Source organism: Myotis myotis, unplaced genomic scaffold (assembly GCF_014108235.1).
Source record: "Myotis myotis isolate mMyoMyo1 unplaced genomic scaffold, mMyoMyo1.p scaffold_m19_p_4, whole genome shotgun sequence".
Classification (NCBI taxonomy): domain Eukaryota; kingdom Metazoa; phylum Chordata; class Mammalia; order Chiroptera; family Vespertilionidae; genus Myotis; species Myotis myotis.
This window is the reverse complement of record NW_023416346.1, coordinates 83,820,469-83,844,048: the sequence shown is the minus strand read 5'-3', so window position 1 is coordinate 83,844,048 and position 23,580 is coordinate 83,820,469. Positions and strand designations below refer to the sequence as shown.

General features: G+C 45.8%; 1 protein-coding gene and 1 pseudogene across 6 annotated transcripts in view; one reads left to right on the top strand and one right to left on the bottom strand.

Moving 5' to 3' along the window:
- Positions 1–23,580, top strand: part of EDA (ectodysplasin A) — a 555,180-nt gene that overhangs the window by 324,030 nt on the left and 207,570 nt on the right. The gene's annotated exons all lie outside the window — the stretch shown is intronic.
- On the bottom strand, positions 21,687–23,257 carry LOC118654249 (annotated as a pseudogene).

Genomic DNA, 23,580 nt, shown 5'->3' with positions numbered 1-23,580 from the left:
TCTTGGTTTTATTTATCTTTTTTATTGTTTTCTTTTTGGTCTCTATATCATTTATTTCCACCCTGATCTTTATTATTTTCTCCCTTCTACTTGTTCTAGGCATTGCTTTTTGTTCTCTTTCTAATTGTTTAACTTGTAGTGTTAGATAACTTATTACCAGTTTTTCTTGTTTTTTGAGGTAGGCCTGTAGTGCTATGAACTTCCCTCTCAGGACTGCTTTCAATGTGTCCCATAAGTTTTGGATTGTTGGGTGTTCATTTTTATTTGTTTCCAGGATGTTTTTTATTTCTTCTTTGATCTCTTTGGTGACCCATTCATTGTTTAATAGCATGCTATTCAGCCTCCATGTATGTGATTGTTTGTAAGTGTTTTTATTGTAGTTGATTTCTAATTTCATGCCATTGTGGTCTGAGAAGATGCTTGATATGATTTCAATCTTCTTGAATTTGTAGAAACTTAGCTTGTGTCCTAACATGTGGTCTATCTTTGGAAATGTCTCATGTGCACTTGAGAAGAATGTATATTAGATAGGTTTGGGGTGGAATGCTCTGAGATGTCAGGTAGTTTCATCTGTTCTAGAGTGTTATTTAGGATTGCTGTTTCCTTGTTGATTTTTTTGTCTAGAAGATATATCCATTGATGTAAGTGGAGTATTAAGTCCCCTATTATGGTTGTATTGCTGTCGATCTCTCCCTTGATATCCTCCAGAAGTTTTATATATATATATATATATATATATATATATATATATATATATATATATATATATATATATTTAGATGCTCCTATGTTGGGTGCATATATGTTAACCAGAGTTATATCCTCTTGTTGTATAGATCACTTTAGTATTATGTAGTGGCCTTCTTTATCTCTTGTTATGGCCTTCACTTTGAGGTCTATTTTGTCAGATAATGTATTGCTACCCCAGCTTTTTTCTCATTTCCATTTGCCTGAAAAATTTTTTCCATCCCTTCACTTTCAGTCTGTGTGAGTCCTTTGTTCTGAAGTGGGTCTCTTATAGACAACATCTATATGGGTTATGTTTTATTATCTGTTCAGCTACTCTATGTCTTTTGATTGGAACATTTAATCCATCTATGTTTAAGGTTATTATTGACTAGAGGTGGATGCACAAAATTCGTGCATAAGTAGGGTCTCTAGCCCTGGCCGATGATCAGGGCCGATCTGTGGGGCAGCGCTGGCCCACTTTCTAGCCAGCTCTGCCCCCCATCGCCGCCCACTCACCTGCCAGCCCTGCCCTTCACTGCCACCGCTGGTCACCACCCTCTGCGGGGTGACCTGTGGAGCGATTGGGGGCCCCCCTCTGGAATCCTCCTTGGCTGGCCTGGGGCCTGCAGGCTGGGGGCAGCTCCTGCATTAAGCGTCTGTCCCCTGGTGGTCTGTGCACATCATAGCAATTGGTTGTTCCACCAGTCGTTCCACTGTTCACTCAATTTGCATATTAGGCTTTTATTATATAGGATAGGTACTTGTAGCGATTTTTATTCTTTATGCCTATGTTTCTTATTCTTTTTCTATTTCTTCTTTTTACAATAGTATATTTTGCGTTTATTGCATTGCTGGCCTGGTAGTGATAAACTCTCTTAGCCTTTTTTTGTCGTGATGCTCCTGATTACACCTTGAATTATGAATGATAGCCTTGATGGATAGAGTATTCTTGGATTCCATCCCTTGCTTTTCATCACTTTGTATACTTCATGCCATTTCCTTCTGGCCTGATGTGTTTCTGTTAAGAAATTTGTTGATAGTTTTATGGGTAACTTTCTCTCTGTCTCTGGAAGCCTTTAAGATTCTTACTTTCTCGTTGATTTTTGCCACTTAAATTACAATGAGTCTTGGTGTCAGTCTTTTCAGGTTCATTGTTTTTGGGGCTCTGTGCTTCTTGGACTTGTGTGACTGTTTTCTTCCCCAAGTCAGGGAATTTTCTGTCATTATTTCTTCAACAGGTTTTCTATTCTTTGCTCACATTCCTCTCCTTCTGGCATCCCTATTATGTGAATGTTGTTTCATTTCATGTTGTCCCCAAACTCCTTTAGACTCTCCTCCTGCTTTTAATTTTTTTTTTTTTTTCAGTTTCTGCTCTGTTTTTTCTACCTTATCTTCTAACTCACTGAATAGAGGGTGGAGAAAAGAAATGGGAAGACAAGAAGGAAAGATAAAATAAATACATTTTTTAAAACATGTGAATAGAGGAGAGAGCAGATAGGCCTAAATTTAGGAAGTAAATTAAGTTTTAAAAATAGGAGAAGAAAAGATCAAGAAAAGAGAAAAAATTGAGTAGTGAGGAAAAAGAAAAGAGAAGGGGAATAGAGTAGGAGCAGAGAAGTGGAAATTAGATATGTGAATAAACCAACAGAGACTAGAATAATAACACATCAATAAAGCAGATAAAGATCCATTTTTTAAAAAGTGAAGTGTTGTTCGCTTCAGCCGAGTATTAAGACCCATAGGAACTGGTTTAAGACACCACTGTTTTGTTCTGTCTGCCAATTCTGGGCTTCCTGTTGGGTACTTAGGTGCTGACCACTGTCAGGTACTGTCTTTTGGCTTTTAGCACCCTGTTTGAAGTTCCAAGCAATCCACTGGTCCTCTGGTTACATCTGTCTCTACAGGCCTTGGCTGTAAGCAGGTAGGGCCAATCTATCCTCTTTGCCTGTCTGCTAGCTGTCAATCTTAATCATTCAAGTGTCTGTTTCTGACAAGGGTTGAGGTGGGTTGGTGCTGTTCTGCTTTCATGGAATAAGATGGGTGTGGTTTGTTTTTTCCCTGACTCAGAGCTACTCCTCCACGAATGGCCCAAAATATTACTCTGCCCTTGGTCAGTCAGAGATCCTTGTATGGAGACGAATGGGATTGGCTAGCAACCTGGAGTTTTTATCAGTCTGGTTCCCAGAATAGTGGTGCAGATTTCCCATCTTCCAATCCAGTCACTGAGGATTCCTTGGGAGTATTCAGACCCTTAAGCTTGGACTCTGCCTTTATTTCCTCTGTAAAGCTCAAAATGCAAGGTGTGGCAGGCTGTATCTCCTGCCCTGAGGCTACTGGCAGGGTCTGGCTCTTCTGGGGAGAAATGGCCACTTAGGTTTGGAAGCTTAAGAACATCCCAATGCAGGATTCCTGGCCATGTCTCCCTGCCCTGCTTCCCTCCTCAGCCTCTCAGGCACCTCAAATCTGTGCCTCCCTTCCTGCACCAAAGATTTGGGTGAGTAATTGCAATTGACAAATTTTGTGTTCTGAGTTTAGAGAATAAAAACAAAGACAAAACAAAAAAACAACAACAATGAAACCGGGATTTTTCTCTCCCCCCAGCACCATGCTGCTTTCTCCTTGACAGAGGCCACCTTTCGCAGGGCAGCCTTTTGAGGCTGTGGTCTTGGGTGCAGACTCCATAGCTGCCTGAAGCCCTGCGGCTTTTCCTTTTCACAGTTGGGTGTTGTACGTTGTCTCCTCAGCTGGGTATAATTTCTTAATTCTGGATGGATGTCCTCTGATTTAGTTGTATTTCCAGTCTGGCCCTTGGGAGGAGGTGCACTACACGTCTGCCTATTTGGACTCCATTTTTTCTCTTCCCTTGGGTATATTTTTCATACATTTGGCTAATTGGAACATCAGTGAAATTGGTCTCTGTTCCTTTGTGGATTTTCAGAATACTTATTTTCATTTTTCTCTTTGATGTGCTTTTGTCTCCCAGTGCCTAATTATAGCTTCAGCCTTACCTGTACAAGACTTTATTTGTCAAATACTTGACATCCTAATGAGAATGTATAATTAGCAATGTTAGGTATCGTTTCTGTGTTTGCCTTCATTTGCCAAGTTTAATTGGTTAGCCTTTGGCCTTGATCAAACCTATTAGCTTGAGAAGTTATAAAAAGTCTTTCCTTGGTCTGGAATGGTGATAGCAAACTTCTAAGGTGGCCCTTATTTATCCCATTTTCCTGGTATGTTCACATCATTATTGTTGTTCCTTCCCACAATGACTAGGACTTATCTGTGTGGAAATAAAGTGTGACTTTCAATGCTAGGTCATAAAAAACATTGAGCCTGGCTAGAGTTCCTCAGTGTTTAAGTGTCAGCCTATGAACTAGGAGGTCATGATTTGATTCCCATTCAGGGCACATGCCCAGGTTGTGGACACAATCCCCAGTGTGGGGGCATGAAAGAGGCAGCCAATCAATGAGCCTCTCTCATCATTGATGTTTCTATCTCTCAATCCCTCTCCCTTCCTCTCTGAAATCAATAAAAAATATTTTTAAAAACAACAAAATAAAACTGCCTCTTGGACATTTGTTCTGGAGAAAGCCAATGCCCTATCATGTGCCTACTCAAGCATTCCATAGAAAGCCTAGAATTGAAGCCTCCTATGAATAACCAGAAAATAGTTGAGGTCTTCTGTGAGTTCACCATTTTAGAAGAATCCTCCACTCTCTGTTAAGTCTTTGGAGGACTGTAGCCCTAGCTGACATCTTGAGTACACCCTTATGAGAGACCGTTAGGACAGAGCTACTTAGCTAAGCTGCTCCTGAATTTCAGATCCCAGAAAATGTGTGATATAATAAATATTTGTTGTTTTAGGACACTTAAGTTTTGGGGTCATTGGCTAAATACCAATAGATAGCTAATACAGGAGTCAATGTTTGTTATGGCCTGATTTACTTATGGCTAAGCTAAAGGAATTAGTTTTCAAATAAACAATTATTTTTTAAAACAGGACTATAAAGAAATAGAACTCATGAAAGTTATACTTTTTTCTTCATGTTATTGTTTGTGGTATTAATTCCACCAAGTACCAAAAAGAAATAAAATAGCTGAGAAGGGACTGCCTCTGTTGGAAAACAATAGCAATGTGGTCCCTACCTTCACCGATTTGACTTATTAGTATTGAGAAGGAATATAGATTTGTTCCCATATTACCAAATATATAACTCCAGAAATATTTGGGAAATTCTGAGCACCTGGGAAATCCACAGAAACATTTATCTAATTAATTCCTGAGAAGTACTGAAAGAAAATATTTTTTTAAAAAAATATATTTTTATTGATTTCCAAAAGGAAGGGAGAAGGAGAGAGAGATAGAAACATCAAAGATGAGATCGAATCATTGATCAGCTGCCTCCTGCATGCCCCACACTGGGAACAAGCCCACAACCTGAGCATGTGCCCTGACCAGGAATTGAACCGTGGCCTCCTGGTTCATAGGTTGATGCTAAACCACCGAGCAATACCAGTCGGGCCTGAAAGAAAATCTTGGTCTCTTCAGATTCCAGGGGGAAAAAAATGTGCTTTGGAACCCACTGATACTATCCCCAAACTTTATTGCTCCCTCACTTGTACCTAATAATCTTCACTGCATAATTGAATGAAGTGAGCAGAAAATTATGAGTATGTGAAAGTACAAGAGACCTAAGTAGCTTGTTCAGATGTTAATGAGAGTAGAAGACTGGGTACTTTTGAACAGTTGGTTGATATGAGAATCACCCTCTGGAATGGAATTTGAAAAAATGAAGTGGAACCCAGGGCTGTGATAAGAATTATTGATGTTTATTGAGAGATCCAATGTAGAAGTAATGCATGTACCTTGTTAGCACCAATGAGCAAGGTTCTTAAGGACATCTGCCCCTCAGTGGCCTGTGCTAGATATACCAGATATTTGGACAAGCAAGGTTTCCAAAATATTGGGAGAACTGATAAATTAATGCCTACTACTTATTTAACATACAGTAAAATGTACTTTTTTGGGAAGAGGAGAGTTGTACCATTCAGTGAGTTTTAATACATGTATAGATAAATTCATTTAACTACTACCACAGTCAAGATTCAGAACAGTTCCATCACTCAAAAAACACTCTTTTGTAGTACCTGTTTCTATTCATAGTTACCTCTTCCCACTTACCCCTAACAATCACTGAACTGTGCTGTCACTGTAGTTTTGTCTTTTCAAGTATCCTATCTATTAAAAGAGAAACATGGTAATTGGCGTACGACCGCTAACCTTCCCATTGGCTAATCAGCGAGATATGCAAATTAACTGCCAGCCAAGATGGCGGCCAGCAGCCAGGCAGCTTGAAACTAACATGAGGCTTGCTTGCTTCAGTGACGGAGGACTCCAACGTTCCCGCCTGTGCTGCCCGCCTCTGAGCCTGCAGTTTAAACATTGTAACAAATATAGAAGCTAAACAAAACTCCAGAAACCTGCTTTCAGTGAGCCCGGGATCTCAGAGCTGGAGTTGATACAGAGTTTCAATTATAGAGTGCAAACAAACCAGATACCTTCTTTCAGCAGCGGAGGCCTCAGAGCTGGATCCAGAGCTAAAGCTGGCCCAGAATAAAAAAAGAAAAAAGAAAAAAAGGAGCGGTTGGGAGCTTCAGTCAGCCTGAAAACAGCCTTCAGCCCCTCACCCAGACTGGCCAGGCACCCCAGTGGGGACCCCCACCCTGAAGGGTGTGTGACCAGCTGGAAACAGCCATCATCCCCTCACCCAGGCTGGCCAGGCACCCCAGTGGGGACCCCCACCCTGATCCAGGACACCCTTCACGGCAAACCAGCCGGACCCCACACGTGCACCAGGCCTCTATCCTATGTAGTAAAAGGGTAATATGCCTCCCAGCACCGGGATCAGCAGAGCCGCGAGGCCTCCCAGCACCGAGATAAGTGGAGCCGAGAGACCTCCTGGCACCAGGATCAGCGTGAGAGGGTGCAGCGCCCAAACCCCCTGATCACCCTGCGGCTCTGTGTGTGACAGGGGGCGGGACCACAACCTCCCTATCCACCCTGCTCTGTTCATGACAGGGGAAGGCGCCCCAACCCCCTGATCAGCCCTGCTCTGTGCCTGATAGGGGGGAGCTCCCCAGCCCCCTGATCTCCCTGCAGCTCTGTGTTTGACAGGGTGCAGAGCCCCAACCACCACCCCCCCACAGGCCCTACTCTGTGTGTGACAGGGTAGAGCCATAACCTGCCCATCGGCCCTGCTCTGAGTGTGAGAGTGGTGGCGCCCCAACCACGTGATCGGCCCTGGTCTGTGGGTGATAGAGGGCGGCACCCCAACCCCCTGATCTGCCCTGCCCTGAGTGTGACAGAGGGCGGTGCCCCAACTCCCCTATCGGCCCTACTCTGTGAGTGACAGGGGGGAGCTCCTCAACCCCCTGATTGACCCTGCTCTGTGCGTGACAGGGTACGGAGCCCCAACCCCCCTGATGGGCCCTGCTCTGTGCATGACAGGGGGTGGCGCCCCAACTCCCCAATCGGCCCTGCTCTGAGCCCGACCAGGGACTGCACCTAGGGATTGGGCCTGCCCTCTGCCACCCGGGAGCAGGCCTAAGCCAGCAGGTCGTTATCTCCCGAGGGGTCCCAGACTGCGAGAGGGCACAGGCCGGGCTGAGGGACCCCCCCCCCCACCGAGTGCACAAATTTTTGTGCACCGGGCCTCTAGTCCTATATAATAAAAGGGTAATATGCAAATAGACTGAATGGTGGAATGATCAGAACACTGGCAGCCCCTTGCCCCGGCTGGCCCCGCCTCCCAGTTGGCACCCCCACCCTGATCAGGGGCAGGACCAGCTGGCAAACTACCTTCGGCCCCTTGCCCTGGCCAGCCCCGCCCCCAAACAGCCCCTCAGCCCCAGCCGGCCCACCCCAGCTGAACCCCACCAGTGCACGAATTTGTGCACCACGCCTCTAGTATTATATAAATAATACTATCTAATAAAAGTAATATGCAAAGTAGCCATCACTCCACGACAAAGATGGTGCCCACAGCCAATAGGAGGGAATATGCAAATTGCTGTCACTCCTCGACAAAGATGGCGGTGGCTGGGGCAGAATGCCAGCAGAGGGCCTCTGGGCCTGCTTGGTCACTGCTGCCATGGGAGCGGAGGAGCAGAGACACAAGCCTTCAAGGGGGCCCGGCATCCAGCAGCTACAAGCCCCGCAGCCGCAGCGGCGCTGAGGCTGGAGGAGCAGAGGCACAAGCCCGCAGGGGGCCGGCACCCAGCAGCCCCAAGCCTTGCGGCCGCAGAGGTGCTAGGACCACTGGGGCTGCAGCGGAGACACAAGCCCGCAGGAAACCTGTGCAAAGGGAGATAAACTATCATAACTTTATCTCCCTTTCCACAAGATGAGAAAACTGACCCTGATTTATTTGGTGATATGGCCCACACCTTTATACAACCACAGGGTATGTTATGACCACTCCCAGGAAGATCTAGTCACAATACTGTCTCCAGGGAATAACACTGCTATGTTAAATCATCTAGAAGAGGAAACAAACTTTTGTTGGGTTTATTCTGAAGGTCAGAGAACAGGCCACCCCAACATATGCCGTGTTGTTATATTGATGATCTTGAGCTGCAGATGCTTGAAAAACAGCAAATGCAAGGAGAGGCTTTCACTGAAGTCTCCTGATCTACCTAAAATCAGACCCCCCAAAAGGTCCCCTTGATGAGAAAAGTGTCTTCAGCCAGTGAAGACTGACTCCTATCACAGGACAGGAGACCAGAAGTTGACATCACACCCAAACTTTGTTACAAACTATCTCCCCCTACCCCCATTCATGTTTCCTAAAAATCATGTACTCTCCTCTAAGAGGCCTACATTTCCTGTCCCCCTCCCTAGGAAGAAGGTATTTAAATCTGGATTCTAAGCCACCTTGGGAAGTTATTCATTTTTCCCTGGGATCTCCCACATATACACGAGGTACACATGTTAATGAACTTTGGTTTTTCTCTTGGTAATCTGTCTTTCATTACAAGGCCCTCCGCTAAGAACTCAGAAGGGTAGAGGAAAACTATTCTTCCTCCTCCATAATTCTATCTCGGGAAATCAAGTCCCAGGTTGAACAGTGAGGTTGGCTCAAGTGCCAAGCAGTCCTGGCTGAGGGGAGGGGAAACTTCCAGGGGGAAATCAATGATATTGGCATCAAAGTAGGACAGAGGGCACGCGCATGGTTGCTGATGGGAATTTAAAGTGGTTCAACATTTTTGGAGGATGATTTGGCAAAATCGATAGAAATGTTCAAGGTACATCCAAGAGTCTTCTAGGAATCTCATCTGCTGAGATAAAGTACGAGTGCATAAGCCCTGGTCAGAATCCAGGATGCTACTGCGGGCTCTCCTTCCATGATGGGAAAACCTGCTAACAACCTGCATTTTTAGGACAAGGTGGCATCTATACTAATAAAAGGGTGATATGCTAATTAGACTGAACATCTTCTGGACGACCTTTCGGACGTCCTTCAGGACGAAGCCATGGTGGCAGGGCTGAGGCAGAGGCGGTTAGAGGTGATCAGGTAGGCAGGGGAGAGCAGTTAGGAGGATCAGGCCGGCAGGGGAGAGCAGTTAGGGGGATCAGGCCAGCAGGAAAGTGAGCGGTTAGGAGCCAGAAGCCCCGAGGGATACTGGATTGGAGAGGGTGCAGGCCAGGCTGAGAGACGCGCCCCCCCCCCGCTCCCATGCATGAATTTTGTGCACTGGTCCTCTAGTAAATATATAAATTTATCCTATCTAATAAAAGAGAAACATGGTAATTAGCCATACCTCTGCTACCCTTCCCGTTGGCTAATCAGGGCGATATGCAAATTAACTGCCAGCCAAGATGGCGGCCGGCAGCCAGGCAGCTTGAAGCGAACATGAGGCTTGCTTGCTTCAGTGACAGAGGAATCCAATGTACCCCACCTGCCGCTGCCGGCCTCTGAGCTTGCAGTTTGAAACACTGTTACAAATATAGAAGCTAAACAAAACCCCAGAAACCTGCTTTCAGTCAGCCAGGATCTCAGAGCTGGAGTTGAAACAGTGTTTCGATTATAGAACCCAAACAAACCAGATACCTGCTTTCAGCAGCGGAGGCCTAAGAGCTGGAGCCAAGCCTCAGAGCTAAAGCTGGCCCAGAATAAAAGAAAAAAAGAAAAAAAGGAGCGGTTGGGAGCTCCAGTCACCCGCCAGCCTGAAAATAGCCCTCAGCCCCTCACCCAGACTGGCCAGGCACCCCAGTGGAAACCCCCACCCTGATCCAGGACACCCTTCAGGGCAAACCAGCCAGCCCCCACCCGTGCACCAGGCCTCTATCCTATATAGTAAAAGGGTAATATGCCTCCCAGCACCGGGATCAGCGGAGCCGCAAGGCCTCCCAGCACCAGGATCAGCGTGATAGGGGGCAGCGCCCAAACCCCCTGATCACCCTGCGGCTCTTTGTGTGACAGGGGGCAGGGCCACAACCTCCCTATCCGCCCTGCTCTGTTCGTGACAGGGGAAGGCACCCCAACCCCCTGATCAGCCCTGCTCTGTGCCTGATAGGGGGGAGCTCCCTACCCCCTGATCGCCCTGTGGCTCTGTGTGTGACAGGGTGTGGCGCCCCAACCCCCTGATCGGCCCTGCTCTGTGTGTGACAGGGTGCGACGCCCCACCCCCACCCCCACAGGCCCTGCTCTGTGTGTGAAGGGGTAGAGCCATAACCTCCCCATCGGCCCTGCCCTGAGTGTGACAGTGGCGGCGCCCCACCCTCCTGATCGGCCCTGCTCTGTGGGTGATAGAGGGTGGCTCCCCTACTGCCCCCCACAGGCCCTGCTCTGTGTGTCACGGGGTAGAGCCATAATCTCCCCATTGGCCCTGCCCTGAGTGTGACAGGGTGCTGCGCCCCAACCCCCTGATCTGCCCTGCTCTGTGTGTGACAAGGGGCGGTGCCCCAACTCCCCTATTGGCCCTGCTCTGTGGGTGACAGGGGGGAGCTTCCCAACCCCCTGATTGGCCCTGCTCTGTCCGTGACAGGGGTTGGCGCCGCAACCTCCCCATCGACCCTGCCTTGAGTGTGATGTGGGATGGTGCCCCAACCCCCCAATCAGCCCTACTCTGAGCATGACTGAGGGTGGCATCGCAACCTCCCAATCCGCCCTGTTCTGTGCATGACGGGGTGGCACCCCAACCCCCCAATCGGCCCTACCCTGACCAGGACTGAGGGTTCCATCACAACCTCCCGATCCGTCCTGCTCTGTGCATGACAGGGGGCGGTGCCCCAACTCCCCAATCGGCCCTGCTCTGAGCCCGACCAGGGGCTGCACCTAGGGATTGGGCCTGCCCTCTGCCACCCGGGAACAGGCCTAAGCCAGCAGGTTGTTATCTCCTGAGGGGTCCCAGACTGTGAGAGGGCACAGGCCGGGCTGAGGGACCCCCCCTTCCCCCCGAGTGCACAAATTTTTGTGCACCGGGCCTCTAGTATATTATATAAATACCTGAGGCCAGATGCACGAAATTCATGCAAGGGACTTAGCCCCACAGCTGCAGCAGCTGCCTTGGCCCTCGCAGCCCCAGCTTCGTCCAGAAGGTCATCCAGATGGTTGGTCTGCTCTTTGGCCATCTGGCATAATTAGCATATTATGCTTTTATTATTATACATATGTGTTAGTAAATGCATAAATTCAGCATGTAGCCTTTTGAAACTGGTTTATTTCATTCAACATAATGCCTTTGAGATTCATCTAACTTTTCCATCTTTGCCTATATTACATCCTATTCATCATTCCAATTTTGCTGAGTAGTATGCCCCAGCATGAATATACCACAGTTTGTTTATCCATTCACACATTGACAGACATTTGGGGATTTTTCCAGGTTGTGGTTTATGGATAATGAGTAGAGCTATAAACATTCGGGAACAAGTTTTTGTGTGAACATAAGTTTTCATTTCTTTGGGATAAATACCTAGGAGTAAAATTGCTGGGTTATATGTTAAGTTTATGTTTTACTGTATGAGAAACTGCCAGACTGTTTTCCACAGTGGCTATGCCCATTTGCATTCCCACAAGTAGTGTATGAGAGTACTGTTTTGTCTATTTCCTTGCCACCACTTGGTATTGTCGCTATTTTTTTTGACCATTCCATTAAATGTGTAGTTGTATATATATATAGTGATTTTAATTTTATATTTTCCTGATGGCCAGTGATGTTAAACATCTTCATATGATTAGTTGCCTACTTTTTATTTTAGAAAGGATATTTAATTAAATATAAAAGAACATTTGAACATCAAAAAGTAAATAATTGTAAATTAAATAAATAAATAATGAATAAAAAGGTACATAATTGTAGCCTCACCACATTGTCTTCATTATTTTCATTTTAACTCATGCCAGTTGAAATTTGATTGTGATTATTCATTGATCTGTAGACAAGCTTTTGGGAGCCCTGTAGTCCAGCACTTATTTCAGCATTGGCATTGTTTTAAGAACGGGAGGATCAATGTAGTCAATTCCTTTTACTGAAGGGTCCTGCTAGGTAAATCTTTACTGGCTCTAGACCAGTTATAGGGTTGGTCCCACTTAAACTTTCTGGCATGATAGTTAAGAAACTTCATAATTTTAGCTTTATCTTCTACCATTCCCCTAACTGGTTTGTGACCAGCAACCTCACTTCTGTTGCTCTCCTTCATGGAATCCTAGTTTTATCCTTTATCTGGAATGCCCATCAAGTCTATCCACATCCTATTTATTCTTCAAGCTGTTACTCAGTGTTTGACAAAGTATATTCTGAGGGATATCTGCATGGAAATAATCTGGAATCCTATATAATAAAAGGGTAATATGCAAATTGACCCTAACAGACGAACCACTGGGAATGACTGGTCACTATGACACACACTGACCACCACGGGACAGACACTCAGTGCAGGAGCTGCCCCATGGTGGTCAGTGCGCTCCCACAGGGGGAGCTCTGCTCAAACACAAGCCAGGTTGACGGCTGCCAGCGCAGTGGTGGTGGCGGGAGTCTCTCCTGCCTCCTCACCAGCGCTAAGGATGTCCGACTGCAGCTTAGGCCTGCTCCCCGCTGGCAAGTGGGCATCCCCTGAGGCCTCCCGGGCTGCCAGAGGGATGTCTGACTGCCAGCTTAGGCCCATTCCCCCAGGAAGCGGGCCTAAGCCAGCAGGTGGAAATCCCCTGAGGGGTCCCAAACTGCGAGAAGGCACAGGCCGGGCTGAGGAAACCCCCCCCCCGAGTGCACAAATTTTTGTGCACCAGACCTCTAGTTATTAAATATTTAGACTTCTCAACTCTGCTCTGGACTTACTGAATTAAACTTTCTGGTGATTTACCTCAGCAATGTGCATTTTAACAAATGTTCCATATATGATCCTTAGGCACAAATGAGTATGAGAACCTGAATCTAGCTGCTGAAGTCCTACCTTAGTGAAGCTATCAAATGTGGCTCCCAGTCCACAGTAATTTTACCTTCTTCTAAAGAACTGTTTAACTCTCTTCCTATGTCAGTTTGTCAGTAGCATTTATTTTGTCATTTCACCTATTATGTGTTATGATGGTTTAAATGATAAGAATGATATAGTTTATAATCCACTGAAGGAGAAGGATTCCTTTCATACCCTCTTTAAATTTTCATAGTATAATATAGCATGATATAATGTACATAAAGTATCTCTCTCTCTCTCTCTCTCTCTCTCTCTCTCTCTCTATATATATATATATATATATATATATGCGCAGAATTGAGCTGAAGAAAGTAAACCAAAAAAGAGAGAATGTGTCCTGGATGGTGCTCAGTGGTTAGAGCATCAGCCTGTGCACCAGAGGGTTGTGAGTTTGATTCCTGGTCAAGGGCATGTACCTGGGTTGCAGTTCCAATCCAGTCATGCCCCCCCCCCGGTGTCTGGGTATGTGTGGGAGGCAACCAGTTGATCTGTCTCTCTCACATCCATGTTCTAATCTCCCTCTCTGCCCTTTCTCTCCCTCTCCCCCTCCCTTCCACTCTCTGTAGAATCAATGGAAAAAATATCCTCACTCCTCAAATAAGGATTTAAAAAAAGAGAGAGAGAATGTGAAAGTGAAAGAGAAAAGGCAGTGAAAGAAAAAGTGCAAGCATGTGCCCACATATACACACATACATTTCCTGTTTGTATAATGAAATGCTGAGTATGCTTTTTCAAAACTCTTCCATTACTCATTCCTTGAATTTCTCTTTTTGCTGCCTTTTTGTCCCTTCAGGAGAATAATAACAGGTGACATGTATATACACAGTAGCTAGTAAAGTTCATTTTATATACAGGGAATGAAACTAGCACATCCTTTGAGGAAAAGGGCCCACATACCTTCTTTTGAATCTATGAATGTTAAACATGTTAGAAGCCTGGTGAAACATGAAAACACACTAACCTTCACTTACAGACATCTAAATGTGGACATATTATTTCCATCCTTCTAGTAGTGGAATCCCGAGATAAAAGGCAATACAATTGTTTCTAATCATTTTTCAAAGGCATAGTTGTTTTGTGAACAATGATGATATAAAGCTTTGAAATATTTGAAGGAAATTTTGCCTTGAAATATTTTAAATATTTTCTACTTGAAGTACTAAATTGATTTAAGCCATTGAACATCCTATGACACTTTGAAATATCTTAAATATTTGTAATATGAAGGAGTGGCAGTGTCTCATTGCTTTTGTAGTGTGTTGATTAGCCAAGCATTATTGTCCCTGAAGCATCTCACATTTGTTCCACTTGCTCCCCAGTGCTTTACTCATACCAACAAAATTTCATATTCTATCCTTCCTTCATACCCAAATCTTCCCATTATTCAAATTCCACAGTAGTTCCCACCTCCTTCATGAAACTTACTGTTACCGCTCATGCCCATGAAGATTTCGGCCTCTTGTGAACTCTTAATACTCCCTGTCTACAGCTCTTATTCGACACCTAACATATAGCTCATCTGGTAGCATAGTGTTTTGTTGTTTAACTCCTTAATTGTTTATTTTTCCACAGGTGGGTGTCTTGTTTTGCAAGCTAACTAAGTTTCCTTGATGTTAGGGACCTTTCTTCTAATACTTTCCTAGCACTGAAGAAACGAATGAATGAAGAATTAGGTAGTTGTAGCAATACATTGAGCTTTGTAGAGACAATTGTTGAGAACTGGTGGAGAATGTTACAAAGTTAGTTTCTTAAAGAAGCAACCGGTGTGAAAATAAATATAATATCTAGGCAAATCTACTGGAACATGACACAAAAGTTTAAGTAGTACGTATTTTTCATTCATTGCTTGCAAATCTTATATAATAAAACCCTAATATGCAAATAGACCAAACTGCAGAATGACTGGTTGCTATGATGCACACTGACCTCCAGAGGCAGATGCTCAATGCAGGAGCTGCCCCCTGGTGGTCAGTGAGCTCCCACAGGGGAGCGCCACTCAGCCAGAAGCCAGGCCAGGGATGGGCAAACTTTTTGACTCCAGGGCCACAATGGGTTCTTAAACTGGACCGGAGGGCCGGAACAAAAGCATGGATGGAGTGTTTGTGTGAACTAATATAAATTCAAAGTAAACATCATTACATAAAAGGGTATGGTCTTTTTTTTTTTTAGTTTTATTCATTTCAAACGGGCTGGATCTGGCCCGCTGGCCGTAGTTTGCCCACGGCTGAGCCAGGCTCACAGCTGTTGAGCGTAGCAGCAGTGGCGGGAGCCTCTCCCACCTCTGCTGCAGGCGGGTGGTAAGGAGCGAGGGGTACCAGACTGAGAGAGCCCCGGACTGCGAGAGGGATGTCTGACTGCTGGCTTAGGCCAGATCCCCCAAGACGGCAGGCAGATATCCCCTAAGTGATCCCGGACTGCGAGAGAGTGCAGGCTGGGTTCAGGACCTCCCCTCCCCCTCCAGTGCACAAATTTTGTGCACTGAGCCTCTAGTGTTTTCTTTTTTTTTTTAAATATATTTTTATTGATTAAGATATTACATATGTGTCCTTGTCCCCACGTTACCCTCTAACCCCCCACCCCCCGCTCATGCCCTCACCCCCCCCCCCCGTTGTCCGTGTCCATTGGTTAGGCCTATATGCCTGCATGTAAGTCCTTTGGTTGATCTTTCCCCCTTACCCCCACCCTCCCCTACCCTCCCTCCAAAGCCCGACAGTCCAATCAATGCCTCTCCGTCTCTGGATCAGTCCTTGTTCATCAGTTTATGTTGTTCATTATATTCCACAAATGAGTGAGATCATGTGGTATTTATCCGCTCTCCAGTTCCATCCATGCTGTGGCAAATGGTAGAGTTCCTTTTTCTTCTTCCTCTTCTTAAAGAATACCTTTCAGCATTTCATATAATGCTGGTTTGGTGGTGATGAACTCCTTTAGCTTTTTCTTATCCGTGAAGCTCTTTCTCTGACCTTCTATTCTGAATGATAGCTTTGCTGGATAAAGTAATCTTGGTTGCAGGTTCATGCTATTCATCACTTTGAATATTTCTTGCCACTCCCTTCTGGCCTGCAAAGTTTCTGTTGAGAAATCAGCTGACAGTCGTATGGGTACTCCCTTGTAGGTAACTGTCTTTCTCTTGCTGCTTTTAAGATTCTCTCTTTGTCTTTTGCTCTTGGCATTTTAATTATGATGTGTCTTGGTGTGGTCCTCTTTGGATTCCTTTTGTTTGGGGTTCTCTGCGCTTCCTGGACTTGGAAGTCTATTTCTTTCACCAGGTGGGGGAAGTTTTCTGTCATTATTTCTTCAAATAGGTTTTCAATATCTTGCCCTCTCTCTTCTTCTGGTACCCCTATAATTCTGATGTTGGTACGCTTGAAGTTGTCCCAGAGGCTCCTTACACTATCTTCATATTTTTGGAATCTCTTTTCTTTTTTCTTTTTCAGTTGGGTATTTTTTGTTTCTTTGTATTTCAAATCTTTGACTTGATTTTTGGGATCCTCTTGTCTGCTGTTGGATCTCTGTAGATTATTCTTTATTTCAGTCAGTGTATGCTTAATTTCTAGTTGGTCCTTTTTCATGTCCTCCATGGTCTCACTATACTTATTGAGGGACTCATTAAATTTATCGGCGGTTTCCATAAAATTCTTGAAAAACCTTATAAACGTGGCCTTGAACTCTATATCCAGTCGTTTGCTTTCCTCCATTTCTGCCATTTGTGACCTGTTTCTTTGTCTCCGCATTTTGGCTGCTTCCCTGTGTTGATAGAGTGGCTTTGTGTGCTAGGTGTCCTATAGGGCCCAGTGGCTCAGCCTCCCCAGTTACCTGAGGTGGACACTCTTGGTGCACCCCCTCGTGGGCTTTGTGCACAGTCTTGTTGTAGCTATGCCTTGGTTGTTGTAGGATCACTGGGAGGAATTGACCTCCAGGGCAATTGGCAGTGAGAATCAGCTGTGTCTGCAGTGGGAGAACTTCTGTGCTGGAGACACCCTTCTGGGGCAAGACTTGCTTCAGTGGGGCTTTGGTGCTCACTGAGACTGCACCCTGAGTGTGTCCCTTATGGATCTGAGGAGTTGTGATCTGGATGGTCCCCCTCTGACCACTGGGTACAGTGGCTCTTGGATCTAAGGAGGTGCTAATTTAGCCTCTGCCTGAGGTTACACAGCAGGAACTACGAAGAGAACTGCAGATTCCCCTTCCTTTTTTTTTGGAGTTTGGAAGTGCCCTGATGATGCTCAGCTGTGTAGCAATGCAAGCCGCTGTGGGGCCTTGGGCCTTCTCTTGGAAGCTCTGGGTCTATCTGGCCCGGCTGCGGTTAGGTAATTACAGGTTGCAAATGGCCGGGGCATTCATATGCAAAAGCCTCTGCTGCAGCCTGGGCAGGGCGGGGTCTCAAGGAATCAAAGGGCGGAGAAAGCAGCTATGGCGGAGCCTCAGCCCCGCCCTAAGGAGTCGCGAGTCCCAGTGTCCCGGCAATGGCTGCAAGCACCTCTGAGGGAAAGCCGCTCTCAAGCTCGCCCGCTGCCAGACAGTCCAGTTTCTCCCCGTATGAGTCCTGGGTCCCCAGAGACTTCCCGGAACCGGATTTCAGAGCCGTCGGGAGCTTGTGTCTCCCTCCGGATTCAAAAAGACAGCCACATCCTCAGGTGCCAGACCCTTTCCGCGTGAGAGCCCCAGTACCTCTGCACTCTACCTCCGCAGCTCCTCCCGCTCGCAGTGTGCTTTTCTTTCCTTCTAGTTGTAGAATTTACACTCAGCCAGCCTTCCTGTAGTTCTGGATGATGTCCACCTTGTGTTTTTGATGCATTTATCGATTGTTGTGGGAAGCAGCAATTTCCCGCTGTTTTTCTATGCCGCCATCTTAGTTTCTCCTAGTGTTTTCATAATTTGCAGTGGATAATGACTAATGATGTGAGGGTGTGATTGAGGATATATTTATGCTTGACCTGCATACTGATCCATGACAGACATGGCCAAATGGCTCATTTTTACCATCTTTATAATAAATATTAATTGCTGTATCTAAATCCATTGTGTGATGAGTCCTATTGGTTGTTTAGACAATCCTAGAAAACAGGTGATGAGTACCTTGGTCTGTTGGTTCCACACATATGGATGTAATCCTGTATTCTGAATGACAAGATAACAGTCTACAGCACTGCTATGCTTTTTAGTAGAGTTGATCTGCTTCAGAGGGTATCAGGAAAACTGGAGTTTTTGTCCTTTTATAGGGCCCAAAGGAGTAGCGAAGCCTTGAGCCTCTATAATCTTCTGAAATGCTTTTTGGTCCAGAGATTACTTATCCAACACAGAAACCTAAGAGTCACTCTTAGCTCTGCCCTTTTTCCTGACTAATTTATTCCAATCAGGAACCAAGTCCTATGCAGTCTAGCTTTATAGCATCTCTTAAATCCATGCTCTATTATACTTACTGCTGCCTTGTTTCAGAATTTTCTATTTCATCAGGATTAACTTTTCCCTCTGAGGTTTGATGGTCTGATAGATGCTTCTGTGTCTCTGGATCTGTTTTTGTTCATCAGTTTATGGACACATATGTAATACTTTAATCAATAAAGAAATTTAAAAAATAAATTAAGAAAAAAGATTAACTTTTCCCCTGCCTACAGTCTCATCTACTTCGCTAATATATTTTTGAAACTATTTGTTGGGGGATCATGTTACTCCTGCTTAAAATGCTTTCATGATTCCCATTTTAAATGATAAGATCTAGCATTTAGGATTGCACCCAAAGCGTTCAGTTATATGGTCTCTGCCATCACTTCAGACTCATCGGTGGAAGATTCCATTTGTATTTTTCACCACATTGAATTAGATCTTTCTGGATGCACCATGCTGTTTCATGCATCTATGCCATTGCACACACTTCTCTTTATAATTGGAATGCCATTTCCCACCCTGTCGTCCCACCACAAAAAGGCTCTGAGAAAGTAGTGCTTTCTAGTTGAAGCTTTTTCTGACCACTCCTCTGTTACCTGTGCCTCCTCTACATCCTATACAAACTTGTATCTTAGCACCTGTAAATCTTTATTGAATTACTAGAGGCAAAGGGTTCGGCCCTCGTAGCCAAGGCAGCTTGCCTCAGCCCTCGCAACCCTAGCTTCATCCGGAAGGTTGTCCGGAAGGACATCCGGAAGTTCATTCAACTATCTGGTCTAATTAGCATGTTATGCTTTTATTATTATACTAGAGGCCCAGTGCACAAAAATTTGTGCACTCGGGGGGGGGGGGGCCCTAAGCCAAGCCTGTGCCCTCTAGCAGTCTGGGACCCCTCGTGGGATGACCACCTGCTGGCTTATGACCGCTCCCTGGGGGATCAGGCCTAAGCTGGCAGTCAGAAATCCCTCTGGCAACCTGGGAGCCCTCGGGGGATTTCTACTTGCCAGCAGGCAGCAGGCCTAAGCTGCAGTTGGACATCCTTAGCACTGTTGAGGAGGCAGGAGAGGCTCCCACCACCACTGCTGTACTGGCAGCCGTCAGCCTGGCTTGTGGCTGAGCAGATCTCCCCGTGTGGGAGTGCACTGAACACCAGGGGGCAGCTCCTGCATTGAGTGTCTACCCCTGGTGGTCAGTGTGTGTCATAGTGACCAGTCATTCCCAGTCGTTCTGTTGTTAGGGTCAATTTGCATATTACCCTTTTCTTATATAGGAGTGCCTGTACAGCCTGGGTGAGGGGCCGATGGCTGTTTGAAGGCTGGCCATAGCCCCTTCAGGGTGGTGGTCCCCCCTGGGGTGCCTGGCCAGCCTGGGTGAGGGGCTGAGGGCCTTTTTTAGGCTGGCCATACCCCCTTCAGGGTGGGGGTCCCTACTGGAGTGCCTGGCCAGCCTGGATGAGGGGCTGAGGGCTGTTTTCAGGCTGGCCACACCCCCTTCAGGGTGGGGGTCCCTACTGGGGTGCCTGGCCAGCCTTGGTGAGGGGCTGAAGGCTGTTTGCAGGCTGGCCACAGCCCCTTCAGTGTGGTGGGGGGTCCCACTGAGGTGCCTGGCCAGCCTGGGAGAGGGGCTGAGGGCCGTTTTCAGGCTGGCCACACACCCCGACAACCGATGCTCTCAGCCTCTCCTTTTTTTTTCTGGGATTTATTTATCTTCTAAAATTGAAACTTTGTAGCCTTGAGAGGAGCCCAGGGCAGGCCAGGGCATGTGGGAAGCTTGGCTTCCTCCATCGCCAGGGGCAACCCAAGCCTCCTGGTCACTCCAGCTCTGTGACCGCGGCCATCTTAGTTGGGTTAATTTTCATACTCGCTCCTGATTGGCCGGTGAGCGTGGCTTGTGGACATGGCTTGGGCGTGGCTTGAGTGTAGCAGAGGGATGGTTAATTTGCATGGTTTCTCTTTTATTTTTATATATATACACTAGGGGCCCGGTGCACAAAGATTCATGCACTGGTGGGTGGGGGGGTGGAGGGGGGTCCTTCAACCTGACCTACACCCTCTCCAATCTGGGAGCCCTCAGGGGGGCCCTCTCCAATCTGGGAGTTTCTGTCTGTCTTTGCAATCATATGAGCAAATTGTCTGAGACCCCCAACCCAGTTTGGTTTGTTGCTCACAGAATAATAGAGGCATTTTTTTTCTTTGCTCCGTTGGTGGAGATTTCCTGGAAGTTTTGGGATATCCTAGACACTGTGATTTTACTTATGTCTCTCACCTTTGCTTTCCCTCCATCGCCAACCGCAATTATAACTTGCTCCAGGCTTACTTTGCTCTAGTGTCTAGGACAGTGGTCGGCAAACTGCGGCTCACAAGCCACATGTGGCTCTTTGGCCCCTTGAGTGTGGCTCTTCCTAAGCCTTAGGAGTACCCTAATTAAGTTAATAACAATGTACCTACCTATATAGTTTAAGTTTAAAAAATTTGGCTCTCAAAGAAATTTCAATCGTTGTACTGTTGATATTTGGCTCTGTTGACTAATGAGTTTGCTGACCACTGGTCTAGGAGATCCGTCTGCCACCAGAACTATGATTCCCAGCATTCCTTGTGCTTCCTGCACTCTGGGCTTCCACTTCCAGTCCTGATGCTGCCATCAGAACTGTGATTCCCAGCGTTCCTGGTGCTCCCCGCACTCTGGGCTTCCACTTCCAGTCCTGAGGCTGCCACCAAAACTACTATTCCCAGAATTCCTAGTGTTCCCCTTGCTCTGGGTTTTCCCCGACCAAGGGAGCCATCTCCCCCCAAGCCTCTGGCTCTCCTGCTCTGCTCTCCATCCGGTGACCAAGGAAGCCACGTCCCCCCCAAGGGAGCAACCGAGGGAGTGACCAAGGGAGCCATGTCCCCCCAAGCTGCTGGCTCTCCCACTCTGCTCTGTGTATGCAAATTACCCACCATCTTTGTTGGGTTAATTTGCATACTCACTCCTCATTGGCTTGTGGGCGTGGCTTGAGCATAGTAGAGGGATGGCTAATTTGCATGTTTCTCTTTTATTATATAGGATATAGATACGATTTGCAAATACCTTCTCTCATTTTGTAGGTTGCTTTTCACTCTGTTAGTTTCCTTTCCTGTGCAGAAAGCATTTAGCTTGATGTAGTCTCATTTGTCTATTTTTGCTAGAGATGCTTGTGCTTTTGATGTCAAATCCAAGAAAGCATTGCTTTTGACCAGCTATTTTCACCCAGTGTGCTGCAAGAATCTTTAAAACGTGCAATGACTGACTGTTTAGTCAGGGGCACTGACCTCTTTTCCCTTAGATTGCCAAATAAAATAGTGACAACAACCAACACAACAGTAGTAATCTGATATGAATGCCCTGTCTTGAACTGTAAATATATAGGTCATATAATAAGGTTGCATCTAATTAGTTAATGCTTGATACAAGATATCCTTTCATACAAGTATACACACCTCATTTTTTTTAACAGTCACTTTGGGTAGGTAATTACTATTATTATTTTTTTCAGTAAATCAATCAAAACTATCCCTATATTTTTTGTCATGTTGGCAAAAGATATATGTTTTGGTGTGCTGCAGAATTTTAGTAATTTTTTATTGCGCTTTTTATTTTTCTTTTAAAAATATTTTTATTAAAGGTCTTTATAGAACAACATGCAGACTCCAGATCCAGCTGCGAAGGAGACCCTGTTATGCAGTGGTTACTGGCTGGGGCATGGCAGGATGCTCTAGATCAGGGGTGGGCAAACTTTTTGACTCGAGGGCCACAATGGGTTCTTAAACTGGACCGGAGGGCCGGAACAAAAGCATGGATGGAGTGTTTGTGTGAACTAATATAAATTCAAAGTAAACATCATTACATAAAAGGGTACGGTCTTTTGTTTTTGTTTTTGTTTTTTTTTTGTTTTATTCATTTCAAACGGGCCGGATCCGGCCCGCTGGCCGTAGTTTGCCCATGGCTGCTCTAGATTCTCACCCCTCTGTTCTGAGATGGGGGTGGGCCGTATCTCATGTTTGGGTTCCACAGTGCTCACATGGTCAGGCAGGAGCTACTTAGGGCCTCTCTTACTATTTGGGTCCCAAGGAAGCATGGTCTTCATTTTGATGCCCAGCACACACTGCCTGAGCAGCACATGGTTTACGGCAGTGTCAATATAGTAATTAACAGGGTCCCCATCAGACCATTAACAAACTTCATGGATTTAGCTCTCTGTCCTCAGTGTTTCCCAGACACTATGACCTTGCAGCCTTTGGCCCTACTCTCCATGATGAACTGCAGCATGCTATAGAAGGCCCACAACATAGCAAGGCCTCCTAGAAGTTTGTAATGCAGAGATTCTGCCTGGGCAGTGGCACATACTAGTAGACCTTTTGTGGCCACAGTTTCATCATAAAAATCTACACTGCCCTCAGGGTTACCAAACCTCTTCTGAACCATGGCAGTCAGTTCCCAAAATTGTTGGCCTGTTTCACCAAGAACATTCTGCATCCGGGTGGCCCAAATAATAATTTCTGTCTTGGTTGGTGTAACTTGGATCTCAACTCCAGAGTAGCCATCTTCAGCCAGCTCCTGAGTGAGAAACTTGTTCAGTTCAGCTTTGAAGATGCCATCAGCAACAAGCTTCCTCTTCTTGGAAATTTTCACAGCCATCTTGCTGCCCTGCACCATGAAAAGGAAAGTAATTAGTTTAGGTTTGCCATGAGATGGAAAACGTTGAAAATTGCTGCTTTAGGCTAATATTATGAAGCTTTGTCCCTGTGTTTTCTTTTAAGTTTTACAATTTCAGGTCTTACATTTAAGTCTTTAATCTATTTTGAGTTGATTTTTGTATATGATGGACGTGGATAGCCAGTTTTTCCAGTACCATTTGTTGAAGAGAGTATCCTTTCCCAATTGTACATTCTCAACACCTTTGTCAAAGATGAGTTGGCCATATATGCATGGGTTTATTTCTGAGCTTTCTGTTCTATTCCATTAGTCTG